General features: G+C 41.9%; 1 pseudogene across 1 annotated transcript; it reads left to right on the plus strand.

Annotated features, from left to right (window-relative positions):
• The first annotated feature begins 3,295 nt into the window (after window positions 1-3,295).
• On the plus strand, window positions 3,296-24,707 carry LOC149431194 (cocaine esterase-like; annotated as a pseudogene). The gene is made up of 12 exons (XR_016309362.1): window positions 3,296-3,414; window positions 6,966-7,164; window positions 13,890-14,028; window positions 14,177-14,310; window positions 14,796-14,952; window positions 17,796-17,909; window positions 18,235-18,330; window positions 18,511-18,651; window positions 19,087-19,161; window positions 21,197-21,344; window positions 23,057-23,284; window positions 24,428-24,707. The product of XR_016309362.1 is annotated as a cocaine esterase-like (transcript).
• The last annotated feature ends 1,195 nt before the right edge of the window (window positions 24,708-25,902 follow it).

Raw genomic sequence — 25,902 nt, forward strand, 5'->3', positions numbered from 1 at the left:
TGAACAGTTCCGGTTAATGCCTAAATGGTAGGCAGAGCCTGCCATCATGTAAAACCATTGTTAAGGCAGCACTTAACCAAGGAAATAATGAACACAACCAATACAGTAAGTAAATACTTTAGTAAGTACCTTCTTACATGTGGATGGATGAATCTCCCAATGCAGTTATTGTATCCTACAAAGAACCCTGAACAGAACCCTGAATCAACCTACTGAACACCTTTGGGATGAATTTGTGAGCCAGGGCTTCACATCCAAAACAGTATCTGACCTCACAAATGGGCACAAGACACCCACAGACACCCTACAAAATTTTGCAGAAAGCCTTCCCAGAAAAGTGGATCTTGCTATGACTGCAATGGTTTGACTCCTTAGATGTGGAGGAACTGTCAAAGCCCTGACCTCAACCTTACTGAACACTTTTGGGATGAACTGGAACATCAATCGTGAGCCAGTCTTCTCATCCAACATCAATACCTGAGCTAACAAAAGGGCACAAAGTTCCACAAACACTCCAAAATCTTGTAGAAAGGCTTCCCAGAAGAGTGGAGAGTGTTATAGTCACAAAGGGTAAAGGCAACTTCATATTAATGTCCATGGGGGACAACTCCATGTTAATGGCCATGGTAAAGGGGGAAGAGGCAATTCCATACTAATAGCCATGGAGGAAAAGTAGCTCCAAAGTAATGGCCATGGGGACCATAACACTATGGGGGGCCATAATGTGAAGATTTAAAATGAACATCTTTCCATGTGATTTCAGGTCCTCTCCCCACTGGCCTGGGGTTTGTTTCATTGTGCCATTGCATAGAGTGGAGTGGCCATAATGCCGGGGTTCATGGTCAGCTCACCAGGGGAGTGAGGGAGGAAACCGGAGTACCTGGAGGAAACCTACGCAGGCACATCGAGAACATACAAACTCCAGGCAGGTGGTGCTATGGTTGGGATTTGAACCAACGACAATCACTGATCACATGCATCAGGACCTCACACAGAGGTCCCGTACAGCAATCTGTGTTCTGGAAACAGCGGGCACAGATTGCAGGGCTGCGCACTCCCAGGGAGAGCGCACAGGCACTTTATGTGGGGCAACGCTTACAGATGTCCCCCCACATCGGCAGCGATCCCATCCGGTCATTTATTGGCATGGGCCAGACGGGAAGAGGTTAAATGGACTGTACTGCGTTTCTGCAAAACGCTGCGTAAAACGCTTAGGTATGAACCTAGGGTTAGAGGTGGCTGTAGCTACATTTGTGTACTTGCGACAGAACCAACTGAGTGACACTTTTTTATTTGCACTAAAATACAATTTTTCAGGACAAGCTTTCGTTATTTATGTATATGTGTTCTTGTTTTGTAGGTTGATGCTTATTACTAAAATAAATATTTAACAGTTGATATAGGAACAACAGAGTACTGTCCGTGATACTTTTTCTATTTGTGCCAAAATACAATTGTTCAGGACAAGCTTCAAGGGTGTACCCCCTTACTAGTACTACTGCGTGGACCTTGAAGAAGGGGGTACACACCGAACCTTTGTCCTGAAAAATTGTATGTTAGCGCAAATAGAAAAGTATCAAGGACAATACTCTGTTGTTCCTATATCAACTGTTAAATATTTATTTTAGTAATAAACATCAAACAACAAAACAAGAACACATATAAATAAATACATAAAAAAAGTCCTCATGCACACGGGATGTTTTTACAGCGGCTGTTTTTGGCTTTTGAGGTTTTTTTCTACAGCCAGTAAACCCCCCAGCATGTTATCCTCGGTGTCCATACACACATAGACTGTAATCAACGTTTTTTGGCTGGAAAAAAACCCAGGACTAGCTAGTTTCTAGAGGAGTTCTTTAGCTGCAAAAACACTGTAACGCTGAAAAATGCGGCAAAACGTGGTAAACCTCTACAAACCAGCGTTTTTGGACTTTTTCTGACCAAAAAAATAATTTTTTTTCATAAAAAAAACCACTAAAAACCACAAACGTGTGAAAATGGCGCTAAACGCTAATGCAAAGAAGCTGAAAAACTCATGTTTTTAACGTGACTTTACACAGCTAATGCTACCAGCATTATCAGAACGCTCCGTGTGCATGGAGACTGAAGGTTGTAGGGCAGAAGGGGAGGTGGACACCTGGCAATCGTTAATCTGCACTTTGCTATTTATACTGCCAAAATCAGCTCTGTGTCCTTTCACATCCCTGGGAGACAGCCCATGATTCTGATTGGTCAGATCTCTGGCAGATTAAACGTTATTGGAATTCACAAAACACACAAACATGGGAGCACTCCTCCGGATCCTTCTTCTGTACTGCGCCATCCAAGGGAGTCATGGGACGGGTGAGAATTCACAGGGACATTGTTTTTATGAAATCCCCTGACAGTCCCTTCTGTCTCTGTTATTATTATTATTATACAGGATTTATATATTATTATTATACAGGATTTATATATTATTATTATTATACAGGATTTATATATTATTATACAGGATTTATATATTATTATACAGGATTTATATATTATTATTATTATACAGGATTTATATATTATTATACAGGATTTATATATTATTATACAGGATTTATATATTATTATTATTATACAGGATTTATATATTATATATTATTATACAGGAAGGTTGTAGGGCAGAAGGGGAGGTGGACACCTGGCAATTATTATACAGGATTTATATATTATTATTATTATTATACAGGATTTATATATTATTATACAGGATTTATATATTATTATTATTATACAGGATTTATATATTATTATACAGGATTTATATATTATATAAATATTATATAAATATTATAAATATTATGTAGGGCAGAAGGGGAGGTGGACACCTGGCAATTATTATACAGGATTTATATATTATTATTATTATACAGGATTTATATATTATTATTATTATACAGGATTTATATATTATTATACAGGATTTATATATTATTATTATTATTATACAGGATTTATATATTATTATACAGGATTTATATATTATTATTATTATACAGGATTTATATATTATTATACAGGATTTATATATTATTATTATTATTATACAGGATTTATATATTATTATACAGGATTTATATATTATTATACAGGATTTATATATTATTATTATTATACAGGATTTATATATTATTATTATTATACAGGAAGGTTGTAGGGCAGAAGGGGAGGTGGACACCTGGCAATCGTTAATCTGCACTTTGCTATTTATACTGCCAAAATCAGCTCTGTGTCCTTTCACATCCCTGGGAGACAGCCCATGATTCTGATTGGTCAGATCTCTGGCAGATTAAACGTTATTGGAATTCACAAAACACACAAACATGGGAGCACTCCTCCGGATCCTTCTTCTGTACTGCGCCATCCAAGGGAGTCATGGGACGGGTGAGAATTCACAGGGACATTGTTTTTATGAAATCCCCTGACAGTCCCTTCTGTCTCTGTTATTATTATTATTATACAGGATTTATATATTATTATTATACAGGATTTATATATTATTATTATTATACAGGATTTATATATTATTATACAGGATTTATATATTATTATACAGGATTTATATATTATTATTATTATACAGGATTTATATATTATTATACAGGATTTATATATTATTATTATTATACAGGATTTATATATTATTATACAGGATTTATATATTATTATTATTATACAGGATTTATATATTATTATACAGGATTTATATATTATTATACAGGATTTATATATTATTATTATTATACAGGATTTATATAGCGCCAACAGTTTGCTCAGTGCTTTACAATATAACGGGAGACAATACAGCAACAATACAGTTCCATACAAGAGGGATAGGAGGGCCCTGATCCTTGGAGCTTACAATCTAGGACTCTGTTGGTGAGATCCCTGAGCCGAGGTCTCAGATCTGCACACCCGTTACACCCATTATGATCGCCAAACATTTTGTTATTTACATGATGGATACAAATATATACAATGTCACAGGAAGACTTGTTCTCTGGGAACAGATTCTGGGAACTGTGGAGAGATCTCACTACGGCAGGCTGCAAACAAAGCCAAGGCTGACCTTTATGTGAACTTTCACTTTACTGTGTAATTCTGATTTTGTAATTGTAGGACAGATCCTATTCAGTTCATTTGTACATGAAAATGTGGAGCTTTCTTGGTAGCAATCATCATAGTCACTAAACATTGTATTCTAAAGTTTCCTTTAAGGGTGCATTCGCACCTAACAATGCCCCTGGCCGGTGATTACATGCAAGAACCCCAGCGGGGACGATCGCTCGAAGCATGATCGATTACATGCGAGTGGGCGTGATTCGCTGTGAGAGCTGGCAGCCTCCCATTGATTTCAATGGGGCTGCCTACTTGTAGATAATCGCTGGGGTTCTCACATGTGATCGCCAGCAGGGTGCATTCGCAAGTGTGAATCCACCCTATAGAGAGACCAGACCATGTTTCCTATTTGTGAGTTCTTATCTTTAAAAGTATCCAAAGCCAATTTTTGGTTTTGGCTTTAGATACTTTTTATATGTATATTTTTAAAAATCTGCACAGCTATATGTACTGTGAAAATATATATACATTAATTCTGTGCAAATGGGGAAAATAGAATGTTACTCGGCTATTTCTTCTCCTAGGTCGAATGTTATTCATTCATACAGAGTAAAATGAATCAGGAAAATACCCCATTAGGATCACTAGATGGAGCTCATGGTCAAAAGAAATAAATGCTTATTTATTATGACTGTCAGCTCCCGCTAGGGGCAATAATGGGGAATTTACCTGAACCACTCTGCACAGAACAAATGTACATGAAGTTTCACAAGACAAGTTGCAATGTGATTTTTTTTTTTTTTTTTCATATTCCTCTTTGAAGTAGGCCTTCACCCAAAATGGAAAGTTGCCATCACTCTCTTCCTTCCCCAGCCCCTAACATATTTGCACTTTTATGGGGGGAATGAAGCGTTTTATTTGATAGGTACCAAATCCTGCTTTCTCAATTCTTGCCTAAGCAAGAATTAAGTGCACTTGGCCTGCCCCTGCACTGCCGTGTGTCGCACATGTGCAGTGGGGAGCGGGCTATGAGACATCAAGAAGTCCCAGCTAGTTCCCAAATCCAAGATGGCGGCACTGGAGACCTGGTGCTGGACTCCATGGATTGGTAAGTATTTTTTCTTTACAGCATTTGTAGCTGCTGACTTTTCATTTTTTACAACACGAGTGAAGTTTATCTTTACGTTTGCCTGAAAGTAAATTCTCATATGACTTCCATATTGTTATGTACTTTATTTCTAGAACTGGTTAGTTTTGTAGAGTTTCCTCTGTAAAAAAATCACATGCCATCGAGTGTGTAATACCTAGACAACCAAACCATTGCAAATTGTGTGACTGCCTTCACAATTACAGCATGTATGCATAAAGGGAGGGGTGCTGTTGTTATGGTGCCACTGGCAGGTGACACGGGCACACCCAAGGCACATAGTCTAAGTGGCAGTTGTCTTCACCAGAGCTCCTGATGGTGGAGATGGGCTAGAAGACAAGTGGTCCTGGTCTTTTTAGCTGCATGCTGTCACCAGGTCATGTCTTTCAAGATTGTCTCAACAAGGTGGTAGCTGGAACAATATGTCTACAGTGTTGAGGCTGTACAAGAAATGCAAGGCACAAATGTAGTCAGGTCTGGGAAAAGTTCACGGGCAGGCAGCAAGAAAGGGAATATTCAACTCATTCCAGGTCAACAAACAAGGCAATTAAGAAGTATAATAGCTATTGCACAAAAGATACAGTACCATCCACTTCAAAGACTGAAATACCATTTGAAGTCCTAGCAGGAATTCCATGAGTGCCACTAGAGGTCCTGGCAGGGATTTAGAGATTGGAATTCGGGATTTACAGAGTAGGAGTTCTGGAAGATCTGGCAGGGATTAAGAGTGTGAGTTCTGGAAGTCCAGTCAGGGATTCAGAGAGTAGGGATTTTGGAGTCACAGAGTAGGAGTTCTGGAAGTCCTGACAGTTGTTCAGGAAGTAGGAGTTCTGAACATCCTGGCAGGGATTGAGAGTAAGTTCTGGAAGTCGTGACAGGGATTCTGACAGTAGGAGCTCTGGAGGCCCTGGCAGGGATTCTGAATGTTTGAGATCTGGAAGTACTGGCAGGGATTCAGGGAGTAGGAGTTCTGGATGTCCTGGCAGGGATTGAGAGTAAGAGTTCTGGAAGTCGTGACAGGGATTCTGACAGTAGGAGCTCTGGAGGCCCTGGCAGGGATTCTGAATGTTTGAGATCTGGAAGTACTGGCAGGGATTCCGGGAGTAGGAGTTCTGGATGTCCTGGCAAGGGTTCTGAGAATGGGAGTTCTGGAAGTCTTGGCAGGGATTCGGAGAGTAGGAGTTGTGGAAGCCCGGGTAGGTATTCTGAAAGCAGGAGCTTTGGAAGGCCTGGAAGGGATTCTGAGATTCTATCCTATTACCCCCATGGCTTGCTTTGTAGCCTTCCTCTAGATTTCCCACTACTGGCTCGATTTGGTTTACTTCTCATTTCTGCTCTGTTGTTATTGACCCCGGCCTGGTCCGCTCACTATCCTACTGCTTTGCACTACACTGTCCACTTTGGCTAACCCTGGTTTGACCCTTTATCTATGGCTGATTTGGTACCGTCTTGTCTGTTGCTGACTCTGGCCTGTATGGCACAATACAGATGTTTGTACCAATTAACTACACCTGTATCATACTACTCAGGGGTCCCTGGACTGGAGGTGTATGAGAGGCTGCCATTGTCGCCTCCGATGTGAAAGTATATAATCAAGAAATAATGGCTTCCATGCTACACACAGGAATAGATTTTTTTTTTTTTACAACAAAAACATTGATGGGACTATCTACATTGCACAACATCAAAGTCTCGGAACACTCATGTCCTTCTTTCTTTCACCAAGCAGATGGTGGTAGACCAGTGGTGGACACGATCTATGGAACAATTCGAGGGACAACGTTAACAGTAAAAGAGGTGGATAGAACCGTCCATGCTTTCTATGGAATCCCTTTCGCCAAACCACCAGTGGGGCCTCTACGATTTGCAGCACCAGAGCCACCTGAACCCTGGAAGTCTGTAAGAGAAGGTGCAGAATATCCACCCATGTAAGTACCAGGATATGAGCTGACATCCTAGCGGTGCAATAGAATCTTCCAGGTGGAGAGTTACCATACTCAAACAGCCACATGCCATTCTAGAAGAAGCAGATCAGCCAGGTGTTTCTTTAGCCACATTTTTTTTTTTTAATTTAAATATTTATTAGTTTTTCATATTATTACAAAAATTCCATAAGAAGAGACACAATACATATAAATAATCAATACATTTCTACTTTGCCCCTTCTAATTACCTCTTTTCTTTCCCCCCCCTCCCAACCCATTTCTACCCCCCTTCCCCCACCCTCCCCTCTGCAAGATCCCCAATCTCTCAAGGCCCACTAACTTTAAATAACTTCCTAGTTTAAAATTTTCTATATTTCTCTTTCAATCCTGATTTTTCCCATTTTTCCCATCGTGAATAGTATATTTCCAACCTGTCTTCCTGCATATAGTAAGATTTTTCCATTCTACTAATCTGGTTTACCCTATTGATCCAATCCTCCTCCATCGGCACCTCTGTCTTCCGTCAAAACTTGGGTATCAACCCTTTTGCAGCACTTACGTAGTGGGTCTAACCCTATGTCCTTTCCAGTTATTATTTCTATTAAATTAACTATTGTCTTCCAGAAAACCTGAATTTTTGGACATTGCCACCATATGTGAAACACCGTGCCCTCCTCCCCACATCCTCTCCAACACATTTTTGAATTCTCCCCACTCATCTTGTGCTCAGTGCTCGGTGTAATATGCCATCGTGTCAAACATTTATAGTTAATCTCAACGTCTCTCATACTAACACTCTCGTGTACCAATCTAAATATCTTATTCTGTTGATCCTCATCTATCACCACCTCCATATCTCTTTCCCAATTTGTTATAAAAATTAACTGTGTCTGTGTCTAATTCTGTGAGTATTCTATAAATTTTTGTAACACTGTGTTTCCCATCTCTACGTGTTTCTAATAGCCTTTCAAACATATTCCACTTCTTTTTTAATCTCAAGGGTTTTGGTAGATTTCCAATGAAACATTTTAATTGATGATATTTCCACTCATCTATTCTAGTAAACATATCTCCCCCCCTCTCTTTTAATTCTTTAAATGTTCTCAATTCCCCCTCTACCAATACGTCTCTCAATTGGATATCTTCCTTTTTAAACCATCTCCCTGATATCTCATCCTTTCCTGGAGGGAAATACTCCGTGTTTGCTAGAGGCATTAATATAGAGTTGAATTCCCATTTCATGTGTTTGTGTAAGTTATCCCATGTCCTTAAACCATTTAAAGTGTAAGTGCTTGTGTTTTCTTTAATTCTTCTATAATGTGCTGGAACCCATATCATCCTACTCAAACTAATTCCACTCAGTTCGTTTTCTATTTTTACCCAACTTTTTCCCTTATGGTTAAATGTCCAATCATAGATTCTTGCTAAAATTACTGCTTTATAATATCTCTTGACATCAGGTAGTCCCATTCCCCCTTTCTCTTTAGTCCTACTTAGTGTTTCGTATGATATTCTTGGTTTTTTATTCCTCCATATATATCTTGTTAACATTCTTCTCATTATCTTAAAAAAAGCCTCTGGGAGTTTGATTGGGACCATTTGAAATCTATAGAGTATTTTAGGTATAATTACCATTTTAACTAAGTTTATACGTCCTAACCATGATGGATTTCCTCCTTCTAATCTTTTTAATTCTTCCTTAGTCTCATTTATCAGAGAAATATAGTTTAATCTATACAATTGTTTATATGAGGTGGCAAGTTTTATTCCTAGGTATTTTATATATTTTTCTCTCTATATAAAGGGGAATTCTTTTTGTAGCTTTTCTTTTTCGCTCTTTGGTATATTAATGTTCAGAATCTCTGTTTTTGTTGGGTTAATTTTTAGATTTGATAATTCACCATATTCCTTCAGGGTCTTCATTATACTTGGTAGTGTTATTCGGGGGTTGCCTACATAAAACAATAGGTCGTCCGCAAAGGCCGCTACTTTATGTTCTATATTTTCTATCTGGATTCCCTTTACCGCTCCGCTATTCCTTATTATTGACAACAGGGGTTCCAATGTCAAAACGTACAACAAGGAGGACAATGGGCAGCCTTGTTTTGTTCCATTGGACATCCCAATGGATTCCGACCTCTCCCCATTTACCGTGATGATTGCGGTGGGCTCCCTATATAATTTACCTATCCACTCACGTATTCTCTCTCCAATCCCCAACACTTCCAAGTTGTCCATCATAAAGCCCCAGTCCACTCTATCAAACGCCTTTTCGGCATCAATTGACAAGAGCACCACCGGGGCTTTCCCTTTTCTACTTTTCTGAATAAGCATTAAAGTTCTCAACCCGTTATCTCTACCCTCTCTCCCTGGGACAAAGCCCACCTGATCTCCATGGATCCATTCAGGCATTAGATCTTTCAGCCTGTTTGCTAGAACCTTTGCGTACAACTTGGTATCAGTGTTCAATAATGAAATTGGTCTGTAACTAGAGCACTGAGAAGGATCTTTTCCCTCCTTATGAATGAGAACGACATGGGCTTGAAGGGATTCCCTCCTCCCCTCCATCCCATCTCCCAAGTCATTCATAAACTTCTTCAACTTCGGTAACAGTAATTCACTAAATTTTTTATAGTACTTAACTGTATAACCATCGGGGCCTGGGCTTTTCCCACCCCCTGTACTTCTTAATGCTGCTTCTATTTCTTCCTAGGAAATTTCCACATCCAAGGAGTTCAATTGTGTTTCACTGAGCTTTGGTAAACCCGCATTTTTTAAATATATCATCCTTTTTTCGTTAATACCTTCTCTAATTTCTTTTGGTGAACCTTGGGGACTAATGTTATACAACTTTCTATAATACTCCGTGAATATTTTAATAATTTCTTTAGTTGAGTGGACCAACTCCCCCTTAGGACTTTTTATCTTTTCTATATAATTCCTGTTTTTCTTTTTATTCAGGGCTCTCATTAAGTATTTTCCTGGTCTATCTCCCCATCTATATCTTTCACTTAATACTTTGTTATATACTCTTCTCCTCTCCTCTTCCAACAATCTCTCTAACTCATCTTTTTTGTCCATTAACTTCTGTCTTGTTTCTATTGTTATTTTCTTCTTATGTATCTGCTCCAAGTCCAGGATTTCCTTTAAGAGCCCACTAACCCTCTCTCTTCTTTCTTTTTTCTTCCTTGCTCCCATCGCAATCAAGATTCCTCTTATATATACCTTATGGCTTTCCCATACTGTAGCTGTCGATACTTCCTCTGTCTCATTCTCCTTGAAATATACCTTAATCTCTTCCCTGATCTTCTGCGCAATATCCTCATCCATGAGAAGAGCCTCATTTAACCTCCATCCTAAGCCTCCCGTCCACCTTCCTCCCCATCCTATTTTCATTATGACAGGGGCATGATCCGAGAAAGTTCTTGTCTCTATTTCTATTTTAACCAGCAGTTCAATGAGTTGATGATCTATTAAAACGTAATCCAGTCTCGAGTATATCTCATGTGCATTAGAGAAGAAGGTATACTCTCTGTCTTTCATATGCATTATTCTCCAGGTGTCCACCAGTTGGTACTCGTGGATCACCTTCTTCAAAGCTCTCAGAGACCTACCCCCCTCTCTCTGCACAAGGGCGGTTGCATCCTTTTGTGGGTCCATACAGAGATTCAAATCTCCTGCTATTATCAAACGCCCCTTTCTGAAATCCATCAATCTCTTCAGCAAACCCTTCAAAAAGATCTCCGGTTTCTTGTTGGGGCAATATATATTGACTAATGTACACTCAATTCCCTGTAGTTTACCTTTCAAGAACAGGAATCTCCCCTCCAGATCAGTCTTTCTTTCTTCCAGCTCAAATCTCATATTCTTTGCCAAACCTATTGCCACCCCCTTTGCTCTTTTAATTGGAGAGTCAGCGTAATACCATGTTGGATAATATTTGGATTTTAGTTTCACGTTTGACTCTATCTCAAAATGTGTCTCCTGTAAAAATACCACTGACGTTGCCCTGTGATGTAACTCTTTAAACAACTTAAATCTTTCCCCAGGACAATTCAACCCATTCACATTATATGTTATAAACTGTATTTCTTCCATCCTTCTTGATTATTCTGTCTATCTCTCTTCTGATTCGTCTCCTCCTATTAGGCCCAAATATCTTGCAGAATATTAGCTCCATAACCCCTCCCCCCCTCACCTTTCCCTCTACCCCCCCCCCCCCCCCCCCATTTTTTAGGCCTTCAAATTGCCTATCAATCATTTGTGGGTATAAAACCACTTTTGATTTTTTTTAAACCTTGGGGTTGAACTCCTCCCGTGTACGGCTTTCCCACCTCCAACCACCCCCGATTACCCTCGTTCTCTCCACATCTTTCCACTTTTGCGATGCGGTTGAAAGAGATAGAGAGGAATATATAAAAAAAAAAAAACACACATTATCCCCTCTAACTCCTCCCTACCTTCCCCCTACCTACTGTCTGCCATTCCTCTTTTCCCCCATTGCCTATCTCTCCCTCTGTTTCCCACCCAGTAATCCTTATTCTATGCAATTCCAGTCTATCGCAGAAGTCTCTCAAGTCCTCAGGAAATCTCAGATATGCTGTAACACCATTCTTCCATCCGATTAAACACTCTGGGTTACCCTATCTATATTGAACATTCCGTTTTCTCATCTGCTCTAATAGGGCTTTCAAGGATCTCCTTCTCCACAATGTCTCATACGATAAGTCCGCAAATATCTGAATATTTATATCTCCATACTTAATAGTTGTTCTTCCTTTAGTCCTTTTCCAAATCTCCATATTTATGCAGCTGAACAATTACATCTCTTGGTTTTGCCTTCTCATTACCTTGGTGGAACTTTCCTGTTCTATATACTCCAGCCAATTTAATTACCTCTGTTTCAAGTCTGTCCATAATGGAGTTTGACATTTTACAGACTATTTCTTGAAGTTCTCTCCCTTTCAAAATTTCTGGGATTCCTCTTATCCTCAAGTTGCTTCTCCTATTCCTGTTCTCTTGTACTTCTATTTTATACAGCAATTGTTTCTGCGTATTCCTCATCATAGCAGCCCTTTTTTCTAGGCCTGAAATAAATTGGGTATGTTTATTAATTTTTTCCTCCATTTCTTCCATTCTCTTTAGCAGGTGCCCTAGATCCTGTCGTATATTTGTCATTTCTTGCTTAAAAGTTTTTTCCAGATTTTTAAACATTTCGGCCATCTCTTTTATTCGGCACTTGTAAATCCTTTTCAAGATCTTTCCTCTCTAGGTTTTCTATCGACTGTCGGCTGCTACAATTCAGGCCCAGTGACCTTCTGGGGCTATTTTCCAGGCTGGTTTCCATTTCCCCTTTTTCATTACCGCTATGGGCCCTTTCTGGAGTCACATTCCCCCGGGAGGTATATTTTTTAATTGTACCCGTCTGGGACCCTTTAAGCCCACTTCCTTTAGCGCTTTTATTCTTCATACCTCCCGTGCAGGCTGTACTCTTTAACCAGAGGGAGAATTTTGGCTGTATATTGGGGTATTGATATTAATCAAATCTCTCTTCTCTTCCAAAGCCACTTAACAATACCTTTCTCTCTCTTCCTTCCTTCACTTTTTTCCTTTTTCTTTTTTCTTTCCCTTTCACTTTCCAGATCTCCCTAGGAATCCCCCTTCACTCTTTTATAGGCAGCTCATTTCTCACAGTCCAGGACACATATACAATTTACATATGACTTCTTCACTCACCCTCCTTCACTTGCTCATCGAGTGAGTCGACCCTGCTCCACAGCCGTCCGTTTGTTTCTCCTGGATTGTGTCTCTGGGGGATTCCTGCAGGGTCTCCTGTTGCTTGTAGATATGTGTCCTCTTCTGTGCAGCAGGTTTAGGGACTCTTCCGGCATCTCTCCTCTCCTGTCAGGGAACCGGCCGGCGTCTCAGCTTCCCAGAGCTCCTTTGCGGCCACCAGCGTGCTCCCGCCGCACTGCTCGGTTTCCCCGGCAACCCGACAGCTGATCTCGGGTCTCTGCAGCGTGATCCCCTCTCGGAGCTCCGTGCCCACTCTCGTTCTCCTCCTCCTTCACCGCGCCGGATTCTCACCTTAGGAGACCTCACTCAGGTAGGGCACCGCAGTTTAAGACCTGAGGGTTCTCAGGGTGGTCAGATCGGAGGTTTATCGGAGAGCACTCACATCGTGCTCTCCGTCGCCGCCATGTTTAGGCTCCGCCCCCTCCAATGTCTGCTCCCCATTTCTTTAGCCACATGTGGCCTTTTTAGTCCTCCAGTGTGCCCCTTTCACTCCTAGTGTGGTTCTCGCAGTCTTCCAAGGTGGCCATCTCACTCCTAGAATGTTGTCCTCTTAATTCCTTAAAGTGGCCATCTCGCTTATCTAATGTGGTCTTCTACTCCTGCAATGTGGTCTCCCACTCCACCACTGTATTCCTCTAAATCTTTGTGTGTCCCTCTCCCTTCTCCAATGTGGCCTTCTCACTACTCCAGTGTGGTCCTCCCCAATCCCTTAAAGTGGCCCTTTCACTTCTGTAATGTGGACCTCTCACTCCACCAGTGTGGTCCTCGCAGACCTCCAATGTGGTTCTCTCACTACTCCAAGCTTCCAAGGGTAGAAGTGATTTATAGGCTGCCCCCTGACCTGATAGGCCCAGGGACAGTCACACAGTCAGCACCCCAGTCACACAGTCAGCACACCTTTCTGTTATACATTAGCCACTGTCTCTTTCCAGGTGTCTTCAGCCTTTGGAAATGACCAAAAAAATGATGGAATTAATAGAAGTGAAGATCACTTATCCTACAGTGTCTGAAGACTGTCTGTACCTAAATGTCTTTACTCCAGCTGACCGAGTTGACAACGCCAGGTTACCAGTAAGTGCCCTGATGTTCCCTGTGTGCTCCCAACTGCCCAGCTCCCTCATACTGTCATACTTTCACCAGGTTAACCGCAAACAACAGAACTCTAAATGCTCTCATCCCAAACATAGGCCTACAGTAATCTGCTCTTTCCTTCTCCCAGGTCATGGTGTATATACACGGTGGGGGGCTGGTATTGGAATCTGCCTCTCTTTATGATGGTTCTGCACTGAGCGCCCATGAAAATGTGGTGTATGTGGCAATCCAGTACAGACTGGGAATTCTGGGATTCCTCAGGTAGGTCTCAGTATATCTGATCTCTTTCCATAAAGAGACAATTCTTTATTAAAACAACAACTTGTAAAACTCAAGCTAACTTATGTAGGAGTTGTAGATTTCATGTAACTTTGGATTTCTTAAAATTTTTATTACTTCTATAATCTGACTTTTACTGATGTGTATCTAGGCGAGTTAAACAGAGAATGAACGAAGAACATGACAAGACAATAAAGAATTCTCCCCCCCCACACACTATTGGCTGGCCAATGTGTCAGTCCAAGTTGTGCGCTGTAGTCCCTTCTCCTTCTTCCTAATGTTATATTGTACCATTGCTGGCAGGAAAGGAGGCCATGAAGCTGAATTTTATAAATTATAAATCAATGCTATGTTATTTCTTTGAAGTCCTCCCTCCTTTTTGTAGTCACAACTGTCTTTTATCTTGAAATCATTGAATCCATGTTTTATTATTGATTTTTCTGTAAAAATTCCAATCTCTATCCCAGCACTGGAGATGGGCAGGCGGCCACTGGAAACTATGGACTTTTGGACCAAGTGGCGGCTCTGCGGTGGGTTCAGGAGAACATTAAGGATTTTGGCGGTGACCCCGGATCTGTCACTATATTTGGAGAGTCAGCAGGTGGAGCCAGCGTCTCTGCACTGGTAAGTGTTCCTGGTAGCTCCTGAAATTTAGCAAACACTCATAATAAGCTCAACCCTGACCCTTAAAACTGACCTTTCCTGACTTCCCTTAAATATTGTCTCTGGATACCAATACCACACACTATGGGGCTGTGTGTGATCAGCCGCAGCTGGCTGGAGTTGGGATGGAGAATGGAACCATATTCAAGGTTGCCCAGGCTTTTTTGATGGGGCTCATCACCTACCTGAAATATGTACTGTATTATGTACATTTCATATACATACGGGTACGGTATAAAAATACATCAAATAGTAAAAAATCCCAAATAATTTGAGTGATGTCTTGAATAATTTGAAGCTACGATATAGGTAATGTTTTGCAATTTTTGGATTTGGCTACTTGAAAAGATGTAGCTTTGTAATTAAATACTATAACATAGGCTAAAAACCCATTGCAACATTAAATGTTATGAAAATTTGTTACAATATGTTATATTGAACTGCTGCAGGTCTAATCTCTCTTTCCTTGAAGAGAGGTTGCTTTTGAAAGCATAGTCCACCTTTCTATCTTTCCTGTTACACTCAAATTTAGGGTATAACATAAAACATGATGATCATCTTCCTCAACCCACCACCAAAACCCCCACCCCCTGCTTACCAGAATTAGTGTTATTCTCCCCGTACACACCAGTTTTGTTTTGATTTTAGTGCAGCTGTGGGTGGCTCCATTTATCCTTTCACAGATCTATTTTTATGGACAACGACACCACAACAGTCACCATGGCAGAGACTCATAGATCCTAATGGAGCATAAGTGCAGTGACATTTCCTCATTGTTTACTTCTTCTAGACCCAAAACTGAACTTGTTGCCACAACCAGACAGGAATGTAACAGAGTTTATATGGTAGCTTCTTCAAAGAGGCAAAAGTTCTTTCACTTAAATTAGAAAAAAAAAGGAAAGGGTGAAACAATACAGTGCGGGTTATCCTCTACCTTCTTTTATGGAGCAGCAAGATGGGGGTGGACCCCATCGTGCCATCTGCAGTGCTCTTCTGCCTGAAGAGCCAAAGCTGTTAACCATTGCAGTGCCAGAAGTCCAGAGACAGGAAGAGGATAGGGAATCCATGCAGTTCCTGCACAATGTGGGACATCTTTCATTACAGGTAAGTAATGTGATTACATTTGTAGGGATTTTTTTTTAGCTTAAAATTCAGCTATGTCAACTATCCTGAATACATTTTTATTTTTTCATCTGACAATATTTTACAATCCAAAAACAAGCATGTTTAACAGAATGAAATTACAATTTGTTAGATATCAAACATGATATAAATTCTTTGCCTAGTCCTCTTAGGAGGTCTAATGTGTCTTATTAGCCTTCTGGACAATGTTATATACACTCGCCAGCCACTTTTAGTTACACCTGTTCAATTGCTTGGTAACACAATTTGCTAATCAGCCAATCACTTGGCAGCAACTCAATGCATTTAGGCATGTAGATGTGGCTGAAGTTCAAACAGAGAAAAGGGATTTGAGTGACTTTGAATGTGGCGTGGTTGTTGGTGCCTGACGGGCTGGTCTGAGTATTTCAAAAACTGCAGCTCTACTGGGATTGTCACAACTATCTCTAGGGTTTACAGAGAATGGTCTGAAAAAAAGAAAATATCCAGTGAGCAGCAGTGAACGAAAATGCCTTGTTGTCAGAGGAGAACGGGCAGACTGGTTCAAGATGATAGAAAGGCAACAGTAACTCAAATAACTACTCGTTACAATCAAGGTATGCAGAATACCATCTCTGAATGCACAACGCTTCGAACCTTGAAGCAGATGGGCCACAGCAGCAGAAGACCACACCGGGTGCCACTCTTGTCAGCTAAGGACTGGAAATGGAGGCAAATATGCACCAAACTTGGACAATAGAAGATTGGAAAAACGTTGCTTAGTCTTGCGAGTCTTGATTTCCCTAGAGATGGTTGTGCGTGAAAATTCCAGTAGATCAGAAGTTTTTGAAATACTCAGACCAGCAAGTCTGGCACCAACAACCATGCCACATTCAAAGTCCTTTAAATCCCCATTTCTTCTACATTCTGATGGTTGGTTTGAACTTCAGCAAGTCATCTAGATGCCTAAATGCATTAAGTTGCTGCCATGTGATTGGCTGATTAGCAATTTGTGTTACCAAGCAATTGAACAGGTGTACCGAAAGTGGCTGAGTGTAGGTGTGTTTGATGTCTCTCTAAATGGTATTGCCTCCTACAATCAAGTGATCACTTTTTATGAAGGTAATCTATCTCAGTAGGAATTATAGTTAAAATGTATAAAGTCTGGGTCTGGCAGTTAAAAGAAAAACAAACTCAGGATTTGTATTGCTTTAGGCTGCTCTGCCAGACTTGTTACAACCAGCAGTTTGACAGGCCTCAGAAGTCTCTTGTAGACCCTGCTAGTGGTGTTTTATGACAACTCTGCATTCCATATAACTTCCTCTGCTTTGTGCCAAATGTTTCTTAAGCTGACTTTGTGTTCCGACAAGGGTGTAACCTCTCATAAATGCCTACCACAGACATGAGATTTATATCTGACCATTTCTGTTACCAGCCTGTGAATTTTGGAGACAATGATGGTGGTGTTCAGTATGATTACCCCATTCTCCCCATAGACTTTGGGGTTCAGGAGACCTCACAATCACTATCATCACTTCCCCATTACTACCTCATCACCCATCCCATGTTCAGAGGCTAAAAGTCCTGGCTGGTAGGCTGAAGTCTTTACAGGCCTGGTTTAGATACATTCAGTGAGTGTGGGTATGGAGTGAAAATACCCAAAACATAGAATGATATAAATGAACATCTGTGTCTGATTTCAGGTCCTCTCCCCACTGGGCAAGGGTTTGTTCCATCGTGCCATCGCACAGAGTGGAGTGGCCATAATGCCAGGACTCATGGCCAGCTCACAGGAGGAGCTCATTTTCTATAGGGATGTAAGTAAACTCCTTACTCACCAGATCCTGATTCCCGCATCACCACTACCATCAACCAGTGGGACAAAATCATTACTTTCCATTTCTCTGAACTTCTTCCTATGTCATTCCTACATTTCTCCAGATGTTTCTATTATTCATTAAGGATTGATGTAGAAAGTGACATTGCTAAAATGTTGCCATGCTAATTCTTGCCTTAAGTCCTTTCCTGTGCAGAGATTTCTAGATACTGTTTTATTTTTCAGAGGGCACCAGGGCAAGAAGGCAGTAGAAATAATAAAAGATGGAGTATGGAAGAGTAAAAAAGTCTGTTTACCTTTTGCAGTTTGTAGCTAATGAGTCTGGTTGTGAGCCCTCCTCTCTGGTGAACTGTCTGCAGATGAAGTCCGAGCAAGAGATCTCTTCCATCATCTCCGCCTCAGTATGTTATTTTACATCAAACTTCTCTACTTATTTTATTATGCCTATGGCCTGTAGAGCAATTAGGGGCTTCTCTCTCCCAGCCTGTCCCATGCAGACGTTAGAGGACACTATGTAATATGAAGCTTGGGTTTTATGACAGGTTCTCTTTCATGCTTACCTTTTTGTTGCACCTCTTCAGACATTCTTAACAATACCAATCTGTGAGGATGGAGTTTTCCTGCCAAAACCCGCAGAAGAAATATTGGCCGCCAAAGAAAACAGCATAGTGCCATTTATCATCGGTGTGAATGTACAGGAATTTGGCTGGCTGATCCCAAAGGTAGGAAGTCCACCAATAGATAATTTGAAATTCCACCCACAGGAGGATAACCTGCACCTGATGGCTTTCATATTAAACCTCTTTCCTTCTTCTGCAGCCAATTCCTGCCTCCATCCTTCGTGCTCTGCATGACCTTTCACTTTGTAGACCAAGACTGTCTTCTCTGAGTCTTTCTGTCCCATCATCTGAAATATACATTGATGTTAGTAGAGGAGGGCAAGGGCAAAGAGCCCTTGCTTCCTCTGTCTTCTTACAAGTAAAGAAATGAAAAATGTGAATATAATTAAGATGGCCTATCATTATGAGGAGCTTCAGCAGTAGGGATCAGAGGTGTGTATTTTACTTACCATGAGGAGGGATGGTGAGCAGCAGAAAAGGCTCCATGCGATGATATGTAGTGGTGCTAATGGAGGCTATGTTTGTGTTTTTGGACAGAGTTTGGACGTGAAGTACATGGATGGGCTGCCAAAGGAATCCATCCACTTGGAGCTGGGCCATTCCATGTTCCTGGTAAGACCTCACCAGACTCACATTAGATCTTACCTGTTTCAGAGTCAATGGTTTTGTTCCCACCAGCCACACAGATATCAAGCCTTGCGTCCCTCTAGCACTCATGCTTTCATAGACCCCAACACCATTGGTGACAGCCTGATGTTGGGAGAAAATGGTGGTGAATGGGTTCAAACAGAGACATAAAAAAGTGACAACAGAGAAGACCAAGTGGTAAATCCAATCTGCCCCCTCCCCTTTAATCAACCTTTTTGTCTGATTGTAGATTTATGCTTGTCCCAAGAATGTTTAAATTCACTTACTGTTGTTTGACTCACTACCTCTGTTGGACGTCTATTCCAATCATCCACTACTCTATCTGGAAAATAATACTTTGTAAGGTTACTGTTGGGATTCCAGTGACATCATAGACCATAAATGGTTATGAATGGTTATGACCATATATGTTAAATGATGTCACCCAGGAGATCCCACCCCTTTGTATAAATCAGTTGTCATTCCCCAGATGTGCCATTTGATGGGAGTGAAGTGTCGGGAGCAGATGTGTCAGTTTGTGTCATTCAGCAGGTCTGATACGGGGCCATGAAATGTATCAAGATCTCTGGACAATGTAATTGACAGTGGATGTACATTGTGGGATGGTTTGTTTTTCTCTTTGAAAAAGGACTTGTCAAAAATAGTTTGTTTTTACTGTTTACATTTTTCTGTGAATGAGTAGAGGTACTAGTACTATGCACCCCTTACTCAATCACAATGAAGTATCTTGGGGCATTCTTATTGTTAAAGGTGCCTTCCAGATTTTGCTAAGTCTCCCACCTGCGACCCACAATTCTGGGTCAGGGTTACTAACATGGGGACAAGTTACTTTGCTAGGGGTTCCCCTCTGGTGAGGTACAATCCCCCTCACACCATATCAAGGGTGTGTGGCCTGGTATGAAGGGCATGGGATGGAATCTGGGGGGAACCCCCACAATTTTTTTTTTAATTATCCCACTTCAATTGCTTAAATGCCCAGGGATTCCTAGCCATGTAGGTGAATGGGGTTGGTAACGTCACTGGTTGTTAAGGACTCAGCACCAACCAGCATCCTTAACAACCATTAACAGCAAGAAGCTGTCATGTTTACTTACAAAAGTAATACAATTATAATACATGACATTTGGCTCCAGCCCAGTGGGTAACTATTCAGGCATTTTGTCCAAACACCTGAACAGCCAAGGTCCACCCCAAACTTTTGTACAGACCAAAGCTTAAGCACATTCCTCATTTGAGTTCATGTCCTCGTGTTCTTGATCTTAGCCATGCCATAACTTACAACAAGGTCCTCTTGCCCGATACCAGAAAGGGTTCAATCCATTTAAACCTGTCAGAATGGCAGTCCTATGTCACAGGTGAGGCTGGTGGAGATGGAGCTCAGATATGACAGATGCATCTGATATGCAATGCTCTGTCTCGGGGCAATGGTGGCCTCAGCTCAGACTAGTGATGGATCCTGATAGGTTAACTTTAAAATAGCCATGCAAGGAAAGCAGAGCATGCTGGGAACAGGGCCAGATGTAGACCTTGGGGGTCCTGGGCACTTCAGGTTTGGGGGGGGGGGGCCCTTATTATCAATGACAGTCACACATTTTCAAAATGCATGACAAAATGTCATTCTGAGGCCACGTGCACACTCACATGCAGTTATAGGCTACCTTCCTTAGGGGGGGGGGAGCAAGCTATGTGTGGGTTGCTTGATACAATATACCAGTCCAGAGTAAAAACTTTTACAGATGATAGCAGGCAAAATATTTACTTGCCAAGATACATGTATTAAAATAAAGTATTTTATATATCTTATATTATTTATTTTTTTTTTGTATTTTTATATAATTTTTTTAATGTTTTGTATTTTTGTATAGAGGAGGGCCCCTTCTGTCAAAGGGGCCCAGGGCAGTTTCTTTTTGCCCCTTATGAATCTAGCACTGGCTAGGAAATGTCTGGTGTAGCTCCTGGAATGGATCAATTGTTAATATAGTTTTTGCTGTGTGTGCAGGGTTTGATATCTGGTCTGGATTACACATTGTTAAACGAATATTTCGAGAACACGGACGACCCTCTGGAAAACCGAGAACGCTTTCTAGACCTGCAAGGCGATGTCATGTTTGTCATGCCAGCACTAAAGATAGCAAAACTTCACAGAGGTGTGAGGCTCCAGATACCTTTGTGGTCTTCAGTCAGTTAAAGAAGTATTCCACTGAACACTGTTTACATCTTAAATGACTTTCTAATATCACCTAAAAGTGAAATGTCAATTACAGGTGGAGCCTGTTGAACAGTGTCATGGTTTGGTGTCCTATATCTCTGTTGGGTGCCAGCAATCTCCTTGCCATTGCTCCTGGCTCTGTTCTCTATCCATTGTGGTTTGAGTGTTCCCTCCTACTTTAAGATGTTCTCACTTCTTCTGCATGCTGGAACCCCTCATAAAGGGTACACCAGATTTATTGACGCAGGAACTCTGCACAGGGATGCTGGAAACCCCTCATAATGGGAACTGGGAACTCAACACTGTCCTGGTGGGAACCCCTCATAATGAGCACATCAGGTATACAGACCTGGGAACTCAGCTCAGGAATGGTGAAAACCCCTAATGATGGGCTCAGCAAGTGTACAGACACCAGAACTCAGCACAGGGATAGTGGGTACCCCTCATAAATGGGCACAGCGGGTGTAAAGACCTGGGAACTCCACAAAGAGATGGTGGGAACCCCTCATAATGTGCTCAGCAAGTGTACAGACCAAGGAACTCAGCACGGGGCTGGTGGAAACCCCTCATAATGGGCACATCAAGTGTACAGACCTGGGAACTTGGCCCAGGGATGGTGGGAACCCCTCAGTTCCTGGGTCTGTATACCTTCTGTGCCCATTATGAGGGGTTCCCACCATTCCTGTGCTGAGTTCCCGGGTTTATACACCTGCTGCTGTGCCCATTATGAGGGGTTCCCACCATCCCTGTGCTGAGTTCCTGGGTCTGTACACCTGCTGTGCCCATTATGAGGGGTTCCCTCTATCCCTGTGCTGAGTTTCCAGGTCTGTACATCTGCTGTGTCCATTATGAGGGGTTCCCACCATCCCTATCTTGAGTTCCCAGGTCTATACATGCTGTGCCCATTGAGGGGTTACCACCGCCCCTATGCTCAGTTCCTGGGTCTGTATTCCTTTCTGTGCCCATTATGAGCATAGGGGCGGTGGTAACCCCTCATAATGGGCACAGCATGTATAGACCTGGGAACTCAAGATAGGGATGGTGGGAACCCCTCATAATGGACACAGCAGATGTACAGACCTGGGAACTCAGCACAGGGATGGTGGGAACCCCTCATAATGGGCACAACAGGTGTACAGACCCAGGAACTCAGCACAGGGATAGAGGGAACCCCTCATAATGGGCACAGCAGCAGGTGTATAAACCCAGGAACTCAGCACAGCAATGGTGGGAACCCCTCATAATGGGCACAGCAGGTGTATAGACCTGGGAACTCAGCACAGGGATGGTGGGAACCCCTCATAATGGGCACAGCAGGTGTATAGACCCGGGAACTCAGCACAGGAATGGTGGGAACCCCTCATAATGGGCACAGCAGGTATATAGACCCGGGAACTCAGCACAGGAATGGTGGGAACCCCTCATAATGGGCACAGCAGGTATATAGACCCGGGAACTCAGCACAGGAATGGTGGGAACCACTCATAATCGGCACAGCAAGTGTACAGAGCTGGGAATCCAGTGCAGAGATCTGACATCCCTGGGAGGTAAAAGACTGAAATACCAGTTCTGAGTGGACCTTTAAATAAAGTTCAATATCGGAGGAATGACCAATGTATGTTCCTATTTTCTTGCCCCCCCCCCCCTCAGATTCTGGAGCCAGCGTCTACTTCTATGAATTCCAGCGCCGTCCATCCTTGTTTCAGCACAGTAGGCCACAGTGGATGAAGGCTGATCACGGCGATGATCTGGTGTTCGTGTTCGGAGGGCCCTTCCAGAGAGACGTCTTCCATTTTATTTTCCAGATAATTTCCCCGAGGAGGAAAAGATACTCAGTAGAACGGTCATGAGATACTGGGCCAACTTTGCTCGAACAGAGTAAGGCATGGTGACTCCTTCCTCACATGTCATTGGCTCAGCTTTCCTGTAACACAGACAGTTCTTATCTCACCAAGACAGGAAATAGCAGGAAGTCTCTTCTCTGGGATGACGGCAATAAAATCCTGCAGGAGGATCTAACTCTTCCCTACTCCATTCAAAATTAAAACAAAAGCGTTGCATGTGGGTGTGGGATGGTTGAGACGCAGCCCCACTCAGTTAAATGGGTTGCTTTTGGTGGGTGGTACTGCCTGCTGAACTTCATGGGAAGATCATTTTTGACACTCTGCGGTGCAAAGAGTACACCCCTGTCCACTGCCATTACAGCTTAAGGGAGAGTGGTAAAAATAATGGTTCAACTGCATGTTTTTATACCCTCAATATCCAAGCGTATACACATAGCCTTACCTTGCCTGCTGCTTTTTCATCTTTAAAACCATTTAATTTTTTTCCCACAACAGCCAGTCCAAAGATGGCTGCCCCAGCTCTCTGGTTTTCAAATGGCTACGTTGCCTAGTAGGGTTCTATGGAGCTCACCAGAGCCACCCTTCCATGCACCCTCACAGGAAACTACTACATTGGGGTAGAGCCAGGGGCGAACTGACCATTTGGGAACTTGGGCACTGCCCGAGGGCCCAGGTCAGTAGGGGGCCCCATGAGATGCTCTGGTACCTTTTTTTTATAGGCTTTTTTTCATAGGCTTTTTTTGGGTGTGGTTTGAGTGTGGGCGAGGACACAGGGGCCCCATGATCACCTATTGCCTGGGGGCCCCATGAGTTGTCAGTTTGCTCCTGAGTAGAGCACACATGAGCAATAGTGCTTGGAATAATAGGGCAAATTGTTCCAAGGTGGGGGATCAAGTGACTTTGGATGACACTCCCCGGAAGTTCAGGGAAGGGGCACAGAGGTATCCAGAGGCTGCAACTGTACGAAGATCCTATCGTATGTGTATTGGGACATTTCTGGGAATATCTGTCCAAATGATAACTTAATGGAGAAGGATGAAGTTTTGATAAAGAGTCTTTAGTATGCCTCTGAAAAGGTAGGAAATTACTTAAGGTGCCATTTAACATGGTAAAGCTTCAAAGAGGTTTCAATGATTGGGATTCCACCTACTTTAATGAAAATGTGATCTCTTGGCAGTGACCCGAACGGGCCTGGCCTGGCTTGGTGGCCACAGTACGACCTGGATGAAGATTATCTGCAGATTGATTTACAGCAGAAAGTGTCTCAGAAACTGAAAGATGGAAAATTCAACTTCTGGACCAAAGTTCTCCCTGAAAAGCTCCGGAAGATGTCAGAGGAGGGAGAGCACATCGAACTGTAATTTCCTCTGGAGATCATGTTGATCAGTACTGAGGGTGTGGTCAGACATTTGATGTGTATGAAGTACAAAAAAAAGATACAGAATGTGTCAGAAATAGTTTATTGGTGGTTCCGTTATGTGCAAGTGTCAAGCAGCGGGAATGATTGTGTTTGGTGGGTGGCATTTGTTTTTTCATGTGTGTCAGGGGCTAGTGTATATCATGACTGACAATGAATTTTCATCTCGGGACATGTTTAACCACCTCCCGCCCGCCATATAGTAATATGATGGGTGCAAGGTGGTTCTCTCGTTCTGGGAGGGCATCATATGATGTCCCCCTCAGCCCAGCAGGGAGAATGATTGCCTGGGACTCTGGCAGGGAACAGTATATTATATACACTGACTATACACAGGTTAACATCCTACTAGGGTTGCCACTTCATCCCTTTAAACCCGAACATATATTAATGACACAGGTTCTGAGGCTAACCCAAGTTCACACTTTTTTTTTTTTTTTTGGTGAAACGCACTACAGTCCATTTAACATGATTTCCTATAGGACATGTTCACATCTCTGTGTTTTCTCTCAGTGCGTTTTTTTGGAAAGGGTCAGGGACTTTTTTAAACTCAAAGTTGTGTTTTTTATAGACTTCAATGGAAATGCTGCAGAGAAGCATGTAGTGCACTTTTGCGGTGTTTTAATCTGAAACAAAGAAAAAACATGAAAAAAAAAGTAAAACACATCAGAACACAGAAAAAAACGCATGTGCAAAAAAATGTGAATCTGACCACAAAAAGCACTGCAGAAACAGATCAAACACAAATTGCAGAGGTGTGAACCTAGCCTAACCCCAAGTTCACACCTACGCATTTTCTGCAGCGTTTTGCAGAAACGCAGTACAGTCCATTTAACATGATTTCCTATGGGACACGTTCACATCTGAGCGTTTTCACCCGTTTCATTTTTTGGAAGGGGTTGGGGACTTTTTTTTTAAACGCAGAAAGTTGCATTTTTGGTTCTATGGACTTCAATGGGAACACTGCAGAAAAGCATGTATTGCATTTTGCATTTAAAATCTGCCTAGCAACAAGATTAAATGTATAAAAAATGAAAATAACAAACAAAAAAAAACCTCAAAATGCGGTAAAAACGCACCACAAAAAGCACTGCAGAAATGGATCAAACGCAAACCGCATAGGTGTGAACCGAGCCTTAATGCAGATAAGGCACAGAGTTTAATTAGCACCTTAATCAGCCACAGAACCTGTGTAATAATTGTGTTTGGTTTTAAAGAGATGAGGGGGTAACCCT

The sequence above is a fragment of the Staurois parvus genome, unplaced genomic scaffold (assembly GCF_062004578.1).
Source record: "Staurois parvus isolate SC_StPar_1 unplaced genomic scaffold, SC_StPar_1.0 ptg002356l, whole genome shotgun sequence".
In the NCBI taxonomy this organism is placed as follows: domain Eukaryota; kingdom Metazoa; phylum Chordata; class Amphibia; order Anura; family Ranidae; genus Staurois; species Staurois parvus.